Raw genomic sequence first — 12,339 nt, forward strand, 5'->3', positions numbered from 1 at the left:
TGCAGCCATAAAAGAAAATGAAATCCTCACTTTTGCGGCAACATGAATGCAGCTGGAGGCCATTATCCTAAGTGAATTAACACAGAAACAGAAAACCAAACACCATATGTTCTCACTTATAAATGGAAGCTAAACACTGAGTATTTAAACACACAGACACAAAGATGGGAACAAATAGATACTAGGAACTACAAAAGGGGGGCAAGAGCTGAAAAACTATCGAGTACTGTGTTGACTATTTGGGTGACAGGATCAATAGAAGTCCAACTTTCAGCATCAGGCAATATCTCCTTGGATTCTGTGCCAAACTAATAGACACCCTTCTATTCAAGGCAAATCTTTCCATCTCTTCTCCCAGTCAGTTTTCACCTGATTCCTCTAGAGAGTCCTCCTTCCTGGACATTTAATTTCTAAAAGGTTGAAGGAAAGAGAGGAAGTCCACCCTTATGTCTTTGCTAGCACCTATGCTCATTTCCCTTTCTCTTCACAATCAAATTCTCCCCAAGGAATAATCTGTAATCACTGCCTTTACTCCCCCAATTCCCACTCAGTCTCTAATCCATGAAAATCTCATACCTTCTACTGTTCTACCAAATCTATCTCAGTTAAATTTATGGATTATTTGCTAACTCAGCTGACCACTTTGTCACATCTCACCAATATTTAGGATTTGTCTTCTTCTTAACTCTCTTTCATTGACTTTTGAGGTGTGGGTGCTTTCTGAGCTCCTTGACTTATTCTGACATTTCCTTCTTGAACTTTTTAAAAAACACATACTAGATTCTTTATCTCTGCTCCCTGAAATGCTGAGTTTTTCAAGGCTAATTTGTCTGATTTTTTTTTTTTTTTTGAGCTATTAATACTTCCTTGGTGATTTCACCTCTTCCAGCGGTTTTATGATGACAATTCTTTCACTGATGATAATTCTCAATTATGAAACTCCAATGTTAAGCATGCAATCAACTAACTACTGGACATTTCCACCCAATCAATGTGTCCAAAAAAGGAATTTAATACCTTTACCCCAAATCTGGCTTTCTTCCTGTGTTCCTTAACTTGGTGAATGGCATCACTAGATACCTAACACACTAGAGCTAATTTAGACCTAGCTCTCACTCTGACATTGAATTAGCTCTCAAGCCCTGTCCACATCTCTCTCCCCATCTTTTCTGCCTCTCCTTAAATTCATGCTTTCACTCTTTCTCCTATGGATTTCTGTCATCATTTCCTATTTTATTTTCCTGCCTTTAACATTAGTTCTTTTAATACATTTACCATGTCAGAGTAATCTTTCTAAAACAAAAATATGTATATTTATTATTTATTAAGAACTATATGACATACTATATGTCAGGTGTCATGCTAAATTCTTGGCATTCATTGTTTCATTTGAGCCACACGACAACTCTATGGGGGAAATATTAATATTCACATTTTCAGGAGAAAAAACAAGTCTTAGAAAAATCATGTTATTTTTCTAATGCCACAAAACTACTAAATGGGCAAATCAGCAATTAGTCTAAAGCCCATGTGCTTTATGTCCACCCATTAATATGGTTCTCTATAGCTCAAAGGAAAAATCCAAACTCCAGAGTATGCCAACTCCCCAAACTGCCTCTACATGAAACTCTTACCCTTCTCACACCTGAAATATTGCCTGTTCCTTCTCCTTTACCCCCAGTGAACTCGGTAGAGACCTCCATGAGAGCACTGATATAATTTCATCATATTTGTTCATTTATTTTCCACCTGTGTGTGAGCTTCTTGAGATCATCATTTTGTCTCCAGGACCTAACATCGTCTTTGTCATACAGTACACGAGTTGGCAAACTATAGCCTGTAGCCCAAATCGGATTTGCCAGCTGCTTCGTAAATAAAGTTTTATTGGAACAATACCACTTCTGGTCATTTACACATTATCTATGACTGCTTTTGTAGTATTCTTCCCTCATATACTTGTTATGAAGACTAAGTGAAATGACACATTTAAAGTGTTTAGCACAAGGTCAGGCACAGTGGCTCCTGCCTATAATCCCAGTACTTTGAAAGGCTGAGGCAGGAGGATCACATGAGCCCAGGAGTTTGAGACCAACATGGGCAACTGTGGCTCTACAAAAAAAATTTTTTTTTCATTAGCCAGGCTTGGTGGCACACACCTGTGGTCCTAGCTACTCAGGAGGATAAGATGGGAGGCTTGCTTGAACCCAGGAATTTAAGGCTGCAGTGATCCATGATGAGCCACTACTCTCCAGCCTGGGTGACAGCAAGACCCTGTCTCAAATAATAATAATAATAATAATAATAACAACAACAACAAATGAAAATGAAGTGCTTAGCACAGACTCGGATACACAGATAATACTTGTTATGGGCTGAATGTTAGCTGCTGCCCCACCACATAAACTCCTATGTTGAAGCCAGTGTATTTGTATTTGGAAGTAGGGTCCTAAAGGAACTAATTAAAGTTAAATGAGATAATAGGGATGAGACGTTGACCTGATGGGATCAGTGTCCTTATAAGCAGAAGCTCTTTCTGTGTGCTCTCTTTCTCTGTCGCTTCTGTACCTTTCGTACCCCGAGAGGGCATGCTAATAAGAGGTCATGCGAGGACACAGTGAGAAGGCATCCATCCACAATCCAAGGCGAGAGCCCTCATCAGAAACCAATCCTGCTGGCACCTTGACCTCGGACTTCCAGTCTCCATAACTCTGGAAAAATTAACTTCTGTCATTTAAGCCATCCAGTCTATAATATTTTGTTATGGAAACCTAAGAAGACTAATACAAAACTCAACAAACATTATATTCTAGTATTATTATTATTATTATACTTGCTACCATTATCATCATCATAGGGTTGTTATTATTATCATATTATTGACATAGTACAGTCCTTGATATTTTAGGCAGTTAATACCTTTTATTATTATTAAAATTGATATTAAATTTAAAAATTACCTGGACTACTTAAACCAATAACCATTTTCTAAGTTTCGGGAAGTCATCTGTATATTTGAGACAAATACGACCTTGTTTTAACCACAGTTCCCAGAGATGAACAGAATAAGTGGTATTTTTCCTGTTTTTCAGAAAAAAATTGAAAATAGAGGATAATGGAAGTAAAGGTACATGTCTATGGTCAACTAGCTAGGTCTGGCTGGAGCCAGGATTTGAACTGTATCATTTAAATCTTAGACCAAAACAGAGGCCTCGACTGTGTCATTATCACTGAGTCTTAAAACTAACATGGAAGCCGATGTCAGAAGACCTGGATTTCAAGACAAATTCTGCCAATTCCTAATCATGTGACATTGTCCTAGATATTTAACTTATTCATGCTTTGATTTCTCAGACCCATTAGCTGGAGGTTGCAATAGTCAGTGTCCTAGGAAGAAACTGATGGTGTACACAAATGGGATGAGTGAAGACAGGTTAATGAATGGACTACTGCAAAGGTGTGGACAGGGTTGGGAGAAAACCAACACAACATGGTGAACTATGTGGAGTAGGGGGCAGCTAGCAACAGCAGGGAGCCATTCCCACTCCTAGGCCCCAAGGTTTGAGAGTTGTACCTGGAAGGAGCTGTAGCTGGAACCTGAAGAATAAGGCCTCCTAGAAGAAGCCTTTGGAAGAGGTGTGCAGCCAACCCAGAGTCTAACATTATGAATTTCAAAGAAATGAATCCCCGGACCTCACTTTCTTTTTTTTCTCTAATTATCTGCTTGTGTTCCCCATTAACATTAACCAAACAAATAAGGAGCCAAAGACTTTGGAGCCCACTCTATCCTAGAGATCAGTCCCCTGGGGCATGGAGCAGGGTAGAGAAGAGTAAGAGTAGATCCAGAGGGGAAAGGAAAGTACCCAACATGAACGATAATTACTCTACCTGCTCCCCCGGAGTTATTGTGAATGTACATTGTCATTTTTCAAGTACTAAGAAAACATAAAGCATTGAGAGTGTTTCAGAAATGACAGACTGCTCTTGTCTTGTTAATTTTACCATTCTATCAACCTGCAAGATAGAAATTTCTATCCCTATTTTGCCAGTGAAGAAATACATAATTAATCTCAGAAAGGTGACCTTTTACCCAACTGGTTGCTGTTCAAGCGCTAATCTCTACAGCTCTAAAATCTTTGTTCATTTTCCTATCTCAGACCCATTTTCTTTTTTCTCTTTACATACGAACCCATCAGTTGTAGCTCTAAGGAAACCTTTATTTCCAGAATCTTTGGACTTTCTGTATATCCCTTTATAGCTGGCAGCACAATAGTATGTGTGGGCAAGTTTTTCCAGGCATTTTTGATGAGCCTTGATTGTTAAATTTACCCCCGCAGACCTCCCAGAGACAAGTACTGAATTTGTTTTCCAAGCCCTCCCTATGGCTGGAGCTGGCCGGTCTATTTGCATACAGGGTGTGGAGGCTTCCCTGGCTGTATCACACCCACCTAGATAAGGGAGACAGGATGCCACACGACCTCCTGATATTTGCCAAAGAACAGACCAGTAGGGGAATCAAGAGAGCATGGGTGTGCCTAGTTAATCAGGCAACGCAGACTAAACAAACCTCCACATTTCCTTCCTCTGGGTTTTAATGAAAGTTCTTTCTAACCAAGAATGAAAACAGTCATTTGTTCATTCAGCATTCACCGAGCACCTGACAGGCCTTGTGCTGGGCACAAGAGATGAAGGGACAAATGAAATACAATTCTTCTCCTCAAGGAGTTCGAAGTCAGGCAGGCAAGACAAGCACATAAATAGACAATAAAAATACAAGATGGTGAGTATTCTAACAACTTTGAACAGAGCGCTAAGAAAAAGCAAGGTCCTTTGTCTGGTACTTGGAGAAGCCTCACCAAAGAGCTAACATTGGAGCTGGGTCTTAAAGGAGAAATAGGGAATTATCAAAAAAAGATAATAATTATAATAATAATTCTAGAAACTTATTGACTGCCTTTCATGAACTAAAACATAGGCCTTTATCATTAACTCTCACTTCAATCATATTCTAGAAACAATCAAGCTGGAGCTCAGAGAAGAAACAGCATGTCCAGATTCACAAAGGTAGTAAATGGCAGAGCTAAGTCTCATGCCAGGTTTTCCTGGCTCTAAAAACTCTTTTATATCAATTCTGCTATTCCAAATGGAAATAAGAGAGGCAGAATGATACCTTCAGGGAAAAGTGAGGTTTCGAGACTAGCTGAAACGTATAGCCCTGGGGGAAAGAGCTGGGAACAGAGGCTGGAAGATGGCAGTGAGCTCAGATATTAAAAGACCTCACATGTGTCACCCCATTTAATTTTTTTGTAATTATTGGGAAACCATAATCATATTTCTGATTCATAAATGTCATTCTAACAGAAGGGAAGAGAAAAATTGGAGGCATATGGAAGACAAGGAGACTAATCAAAAAGCTGTTGTCTTCTTCCAGGTCAGAGACATTTGATACCTGAATGAAGAATGTATTTAGTGAGCATAGAGATTGCAAAATCAACACGAGTTGGAGCAATTCTGGAATGAGTCCCCCTATAAAACATGACTGTGCATTCCTAGAAAAGCTCTTTGAGATCATCTGCATTTTGTAGATGGAAAGTTGAGGCCCAGAGAGGAGATAAGGAAGGGCACAGAGAGGGTCAGCCCCAGAGCTCGCTCCATCTCCTGACCCAAATGGGATCTGATGCCCTTACCTGTCTTTCTGGCAGCCTCTCATGGGTGCTATAACACAGGCCCGCACCACCACATCACTGGACATTCCCTCCTGTGAGATGCAGCCGTTTCTCCTTCCCAGCAAGTCATTCTGGAATATCTCGCAGTACATGGACAAGATCCAGCCATCTAGGAAGGCTGATGGGAGGAAGCCCTAACAATGAACAAATGTTCAGGGAAAACCCCCAGTGATTCCCCAGATGAGCTGAAGCAAAGCAAACCTTCCGGAGCTCATGCTTCACTGAGCAGGCAGATTGTCTGAGCAGGACCAGGTGATGAGGAAAAGCAGGATGGTATAACTTGCAATTTCCGAGACAAGCTTTGAAGCAGGAGCCCAAGTGCAGTCATTACATTACTAGGAATATCACTTACCTTCCTCTGTGTGCCAGCAGCCTGTGAGGGGAAAGAAGGAACACTGTGCAGAGGTGCTCTCTAACTGGAGACCTATGGCTTGGTTTTGTTTTTTTGTTTGTTTGTTTGTTTTTTTGAGACAGAGTCTCGCTCTGTTACCCAGGCTGGAGTGCAATGATGCAGTCTCGTCTCACTGCAACCTCTGCCTCCTGAGTTCAAGTGATTCTCCTGCCTCAGCCTCCTGAGTTGCTGGGATTACAGGTGACCACCACCATGACTGGATAAGTTTTGTATTTTTAGTAGAGACATGGTTTCGCCATGTTGGCCAGGCTGGTCTTGAACTACTGACCTCAGGTGATCCGCCCACCTCAGCCTCCCAAAGTGCTGGGATTACAGGCATGAGTCACCGCGCCCTGCCACCTGTAGCTTGTTAAAGATCTTACTCTGTGTTAACAATGACCACACCAATTCCAGCATCCTGCACAGATTCATAATGACCTCCTGTGGCCACCTGTCCAGCATCCCAGGAGGCTCTGTTGGCTAGCTTGCATTTCCTCCTAGCTAACCCATTAACTCTCTGATCCTCAGCAGACCGAGGCCTGATATCATCCTTACCTCCCAGTTAGCTCCTTTCCTCTGAAAGGGGAAGCCAGGAGCAGGGAGAGCACAGTCTATGGGCCAATGCCAGGGAACCCTTTCCCAACTAGCCAGAGCCTCGTCTCTGAAAACATCTTCAGCCTGCTGGCAAGTGCAGCCTGGTGGTGATGCTATCTATACCCATGTTCCTTAGCTCGTATGGTTACCTGACTGCCAAGAGCCAGCATCCTATTGGCCTTGTCCTTCTCACAGGAGGGAGAGTGAGTCTACACCAGGTGACTGAGTGGCAAAGAACAGAGAAAAAATATGAAGCTACAATAAAAATGGTCCAGACAACTTTGAAGACAGACAGGAAACAGGGCATCTGGAGGACTTTCAGACGCAGGGTATAAGCACATGCGGCAGCACTGTACGTATCATCAGTGCCAGCTTATTCAGATGAGGCAGTTTCTTCTCAAGAGGCTAAGAAAAGAAGACAATTACCTTTCTGGTATTCTCCTCACAGCTTACCACCAAGAACCTTCTGGGGAGCTGGCCTGTTGAAAATGCTCTAGCCGGTTCTACCTCCGTGCCTTTGGTCATTTTCTTTTCCTGCCTGGCATCCTCTCTGACCTTTCCCTTAACTCTTGTTCATAGTTAACATTCCAGTTCCTTTCACACCTTCTTTCCCACAAAGCTTTCTGCCTTACTTTGAGTTACTTAGAAAACAAAAGCCTGAGTCAGAGACCCGATGCTGGTCATTTACTTGAGAGCAATCCCAAGAAGCAGAAGTGAGAGTGTGTGATGAGTGAAATGGGAAAGGAAAAACCAATGTAAGGTACATTGCCAAGGTCGCCATTGCCAGGACCTCCTGAGAAAGGTAAGGCACGCCTTCCACAATTATCCGTCAGCTGGATAGGAAACTGGAGCATTTATCCATAGGCTTCTTCACTCCTTGTTCCCCTTCCCTTGTTCCTGGATGAGGGTTGCTCCCACAGTACTGTCTTAGTTTATGTAGGTTGTCCTAGAAGCACAGCCTGAGACAAGGATTCAAGTGGAAGTCATTTAAGAGGTGATGCAAGGAAGCACCTGTAGGAGAGTGGGAACTTGATAGTGTGAAGGAAGGAAGCCAATCAAGGGTGTGAGAGCAGACAAGTTACCACTATAGGCAGCTGGAGCTGGATCCTGCTGGGGAGCTGCCAGTGTAGAAATGTGCCTCAGATTTATCCCTGCAGAGAGATCGGCTGGAGGGACTTTATCCACCACTTTCGTAAGTCATCACTTGAGGTTTATGCCATGGGTTGGGGGTGGGACTTTAATTTCCTGGCACTTCCTTCGTTCCCAGCATACAGACAGAGTGGGGTCTTGCTGTCAGAGAGAGTCTGCAGGCAAAGATTTACAACGACTCACCCGTTGGAAGTGAAGTGTATAGACTTTATTCTCTACAAGCTAGAGAACATAGGTGTGACATCTCCCCCAGGCTGTGCCCTCCAGCAGGCTGAAGATGCTCCCAGGGTCTAGAAGACCCCGAGAGAAGAAGCTGAAAGACAGGGACTCCAGCAGAGAGAAGTGATTCTGGACTGCCTACCACAACTGTAGTTGAAGTTAGAGGTGGATCAAGGGCAAATGGAACACCAAGGGTGTGTCTAACACCATCGCTGACTATGCCAAGCCATACTGATTGTTTCTGTCCTTCCTCTGAGCACCTCTTTTCTTAGTGATCCTTAAACATGCATAGCTTGCCCTAAATATGCATGTAAGTTGAGCACTTGAAGTAGAATGCAAACTTTTGGGGTCAAGGCTCTGTGACTTAGCCTTTTTAGCACTTAGCACAAAGTTTTGTACCTAACTATAACTGTCTACTTTTGCAAGAAAATTGAAGCATTCATGCATGATCTCCCTCCTTCCCCTATCTATAAAGTTATCTTCATATTTATATGATATAAGTTATATATATGAAGTTATCTTCATATATATGATGTAAGTTTTATATATATATATGTATATATGTATATGACGTTATCTTCATGTCTTACATCTGTTACTCCTATCTTGGAAATAAGAAGAAAGAGGTTTCTCCTTTCCTTGATTAAGGTAAACCCATCCATCTGCTCATGTTTTCCATGCCATTGATTTCACTCCTCTTCTGGGAATCCTCACTCTTTTAGTTATCTCTTCTTGCAAACTGTCTGTGTAGCAGGTACACGGGCCAGGCGGTGGTCCTGAAATCTGGACCATCCTACTCCATTTCTTCTTTGCTTGAAGGCTCAGAGTAGCTGAAGAAACAAACCCTTGGGATCAAGTGCAGGATCTGCAGTGAGCAATCAGCTGTGGCTTAACCAGGGCAACCAAAAAGCCTGCGTTCCATCTAGCTTGGCAAGGGACTCCATTCTGCATGATCAATTGTGTAATATTAGACTGGGAAAGGGGGCACCTGCTTTCTACTTCCCTTCAGTCCTGACAGGTTGAGGACAAACAGGCAGAGCTTGTGGGATTGGAATGAAGCGTGGAAATGTCCTAGTCATGCCCAACACACGTTCTGTCCTCAGCTTCTCTCTCTAATTCCAGGGCCTGCCATTCCCTAAGACCCAGCTTAGCTTTCAGAAAATAAACTGCTCCTTGTCAAAGTCATTTGAATTCCTCTACAATATAGAACGTTCCTGTTGACCTCCATGAAATCTAGAAAATTAAATGGCTCAAAGATGCGGAACACGGATCGGAGAAGTACAATAGTCTTTTTGCCATATTTTCTGCCTCCTGAAATCCTTTTGGGAACAGAGTTGCAATAAATAACCCTACATAACTGAAAAACAATTCATGCATGGTACTTCTCTTGCCCCATTCTGTCTTTTCCCCCTGTCTGATTCCTAGTTCCCTTCTTGCCACAGGCCTTCATGTTAGTGAGCTTGAAATATATCCTTAATAATCATGCTTACTTGTAAAATATGTAGTGTTGACTTGGGTGTATATATGCCTTTAACTTATATAAATCACATGGTATTATAAATTTCATTCTGTGTCTTTTGTTACTCAACACTACAGATTTGGGAGGTGAAATGAGGTGGCATTTGTTTTGTTTAATCTTTTTTTTCATTTGAAACACATCACATATATGAAAGAGGGCATGAACTTTAAAAACCTCATGTATGGCCATCCCTGATATCATCTCCCCCTCCACACTAGAGGAATTTTTTAAGCTAAAGTTAATGTGAATCACTTTCTTTTCTGTTGTTTTGTCCATTTATTTTTTCCTGGTCTTGGCCTTTATGTAGTGAACCATACAGAATGTATTCCTCAATGACTTGCTTTTTTGGCTTAATATTTTTGTAGATTTATCTGTGTTGCTATTATAGCTGTGGCTTATTCATTTTCATTGGTGTACAATGTGTTGCTATGCCATACTTTATTGATCTGTCTACGATAGGTAGACATTTGGATTTGTTGCTGTTGTCGTTTTTGCTATTCTGAATAATGCTGTTATAAACATATTGACCCTGTTTTTGTGTGCAGCTGGACAGAAATTTATCAGTGCAACATATCTAGAATTGGCTTTGCTGAATCATAAGGTAGCGCCACTCTCCTGTTCTAAGCAATGCAAAACTACTTTCTAAGGTTAGTATACTCACTCACATTCTCTCCCATGGAGTTCGATAATTTCCTTCTTCATATCCTCGGAAATAGTGACATTGTCAAACTTTTTATTGTCAATCTAGTGGTCATGAAAAGGTATTCAATGTGCATCTCCTCAATTGCCAGTCAGCCTGAACATCTCCATAACTTTATGAAACACATACGTTTTTTCTTACGTAAAAGTCCTGTTTGTATTTTGTGCTTATTTGCCCTTCAAGTTGTTTATCTTTTCTTAAGAATTTTTAGGAGAATGTGTGTGTGTGTGTGTGTGTGTGTGTATTATGGATACTAATCCTTTGTCTTGTATGTATTACAAATATCTTCCAGTTTTGGATTTTAATTTTAGCCCTGTTTGTGATATCTTTAGTAAATAGAAATCTCTAATTTTAACGGGGTAGAATTGATCAGTTGTGTGTGTGCTGTGTTATGCCTAAAAAATTATTAGCCCGGCATGGTGGTGCATGCCTGTAATCCCAGCTACTCAGGAGGCTGAGGCAGGAGAATCACTTGAACACAGGAGGTGGAGGTTGGAGTCAACCGAGATCACGCCACTGCACTCCAGCCTGGGTGACAGAGCGAGACTCCATCTCAAAAAAAAAAAATTCTTTTTTTTCCTTGAGGTCCTTAAGATTTTTCTGTGTAAATCAAATGCTAAAATGGTACATCATCAAGGCCTTATTCATGTTATTTGCCTTCTCTGAAACTTGATTTGTGAAATACTTTTGTCCCAAGGGTTTCATGGGGGTTACACGTAAAAAGTGTGTATGAAAAGGCCTAGCAAAGTACATCACACATAATTGGCACTCAGTATATGTTAGTTCATCCACTGGAGCATAGTTCTAGTTCTATATTTTGAGGCTGTTAGATTTTTGCAAGTAACTTCATTTTTAACGGAAATGCTTAGTCCGTGTTATTTATATGCTGGACATTTTGCAAATGTTTTATTCTTCACAAACCATGTAAGATAAATAATATTATCATTACCATTGTACAGATGAGGTAATTTAGACTCAGAAAGAATAAGTGATTTACCTTGGGTAACACAGACACTAAATGGATTATATCTGTAGATGTGTGGTGTGAATTTGAGGATGTGGTAAAGGGGAAAAGATAAAAGTCATCTATTTATTGCTTTTCACTTTGCAGAGCATATAGTATGATTTCCCATGGTACATATCCTCCACTCATTCCCTCAGACCTGACTCAGAGTCTCTTAAAACCACCCATTCCCCTAAGTGTCTACCTTGAGCTCACTGCCTTTCTGATTTGCATCCTAAAGACAGTTGCCCATAATTTAGCTAACCACATTGTTCCTCTCCAAGGAATTCCACATCCAGTGGAACATTGCTCCAGTCATAAGGTAACTGGACTCCAGAGACTATCTTCCTGTCAGAATCTTGAGTCACCCAGGACACACGTGTCAACAGGGTTTAAAGCTTTGTTTGTTTGCCTCCCCAGACAGATGTTGAAACAGAATCTCCCACCACTAAACTGCCCAGACAACCAAGCAACTCAGTAACCACTTACTAAAGCTAACAGTCTTTTGGCATTCAGTTTCCCACCAGATGAATTATAGCATAGTGTACAGTGAATTCATTCAAATCACTGAATGTTACATGTGGAGGACCTTAGTAATGACCTAGACACCATTGTAGCAGGAAGGGAACAACATGCAAAGAATGAATGCAAGTAAATCCCTTTTCCTTAAATGTACATCATGGGTTGAAGGATCTAGTATTACTGAGTTTCCCTCATCTATAAAATGAAGATTTAAAATATCTATCCTTCCTACATCATAGGATTGTTGTGAGAATCAAATTAAACAATAGCCATGCCTCTGTGATGATCTGCTTTAAACCAAGTATAAAGTTATATACATAAGAGGAGAGCAAATACAAATGTGTTGGATTAGTCAAGAATTCTAAAAAAATTCAATTTTAAGTAAATTGTCCCATAAAATGCATTACTAAATATTGTTTGGATATGATTTGTCCCCACCAAAATTCATGTTGAAGCTTGGTCTCCGATGTTGCAGTGTTGAGAGGTAATATCTTTAGAAGGTGATTAGTTCATTAAGAG

The sequence above is a fragment of the Macaca thibetana genome, chromosome 1, assembly GCF_024542745.1.
Source record: "Macaca thibetana thibetana isolate TM-01 chromosome 1, ASM2454274v1, whole genome shotgun sequence".
Taxonomy (NCBI): domain Eukaryota; kingdom Metazoa; phylum Chordata; class Mammalia; order Primates; family Cercopithecidae; genus Macaca; species Macaca thibetana.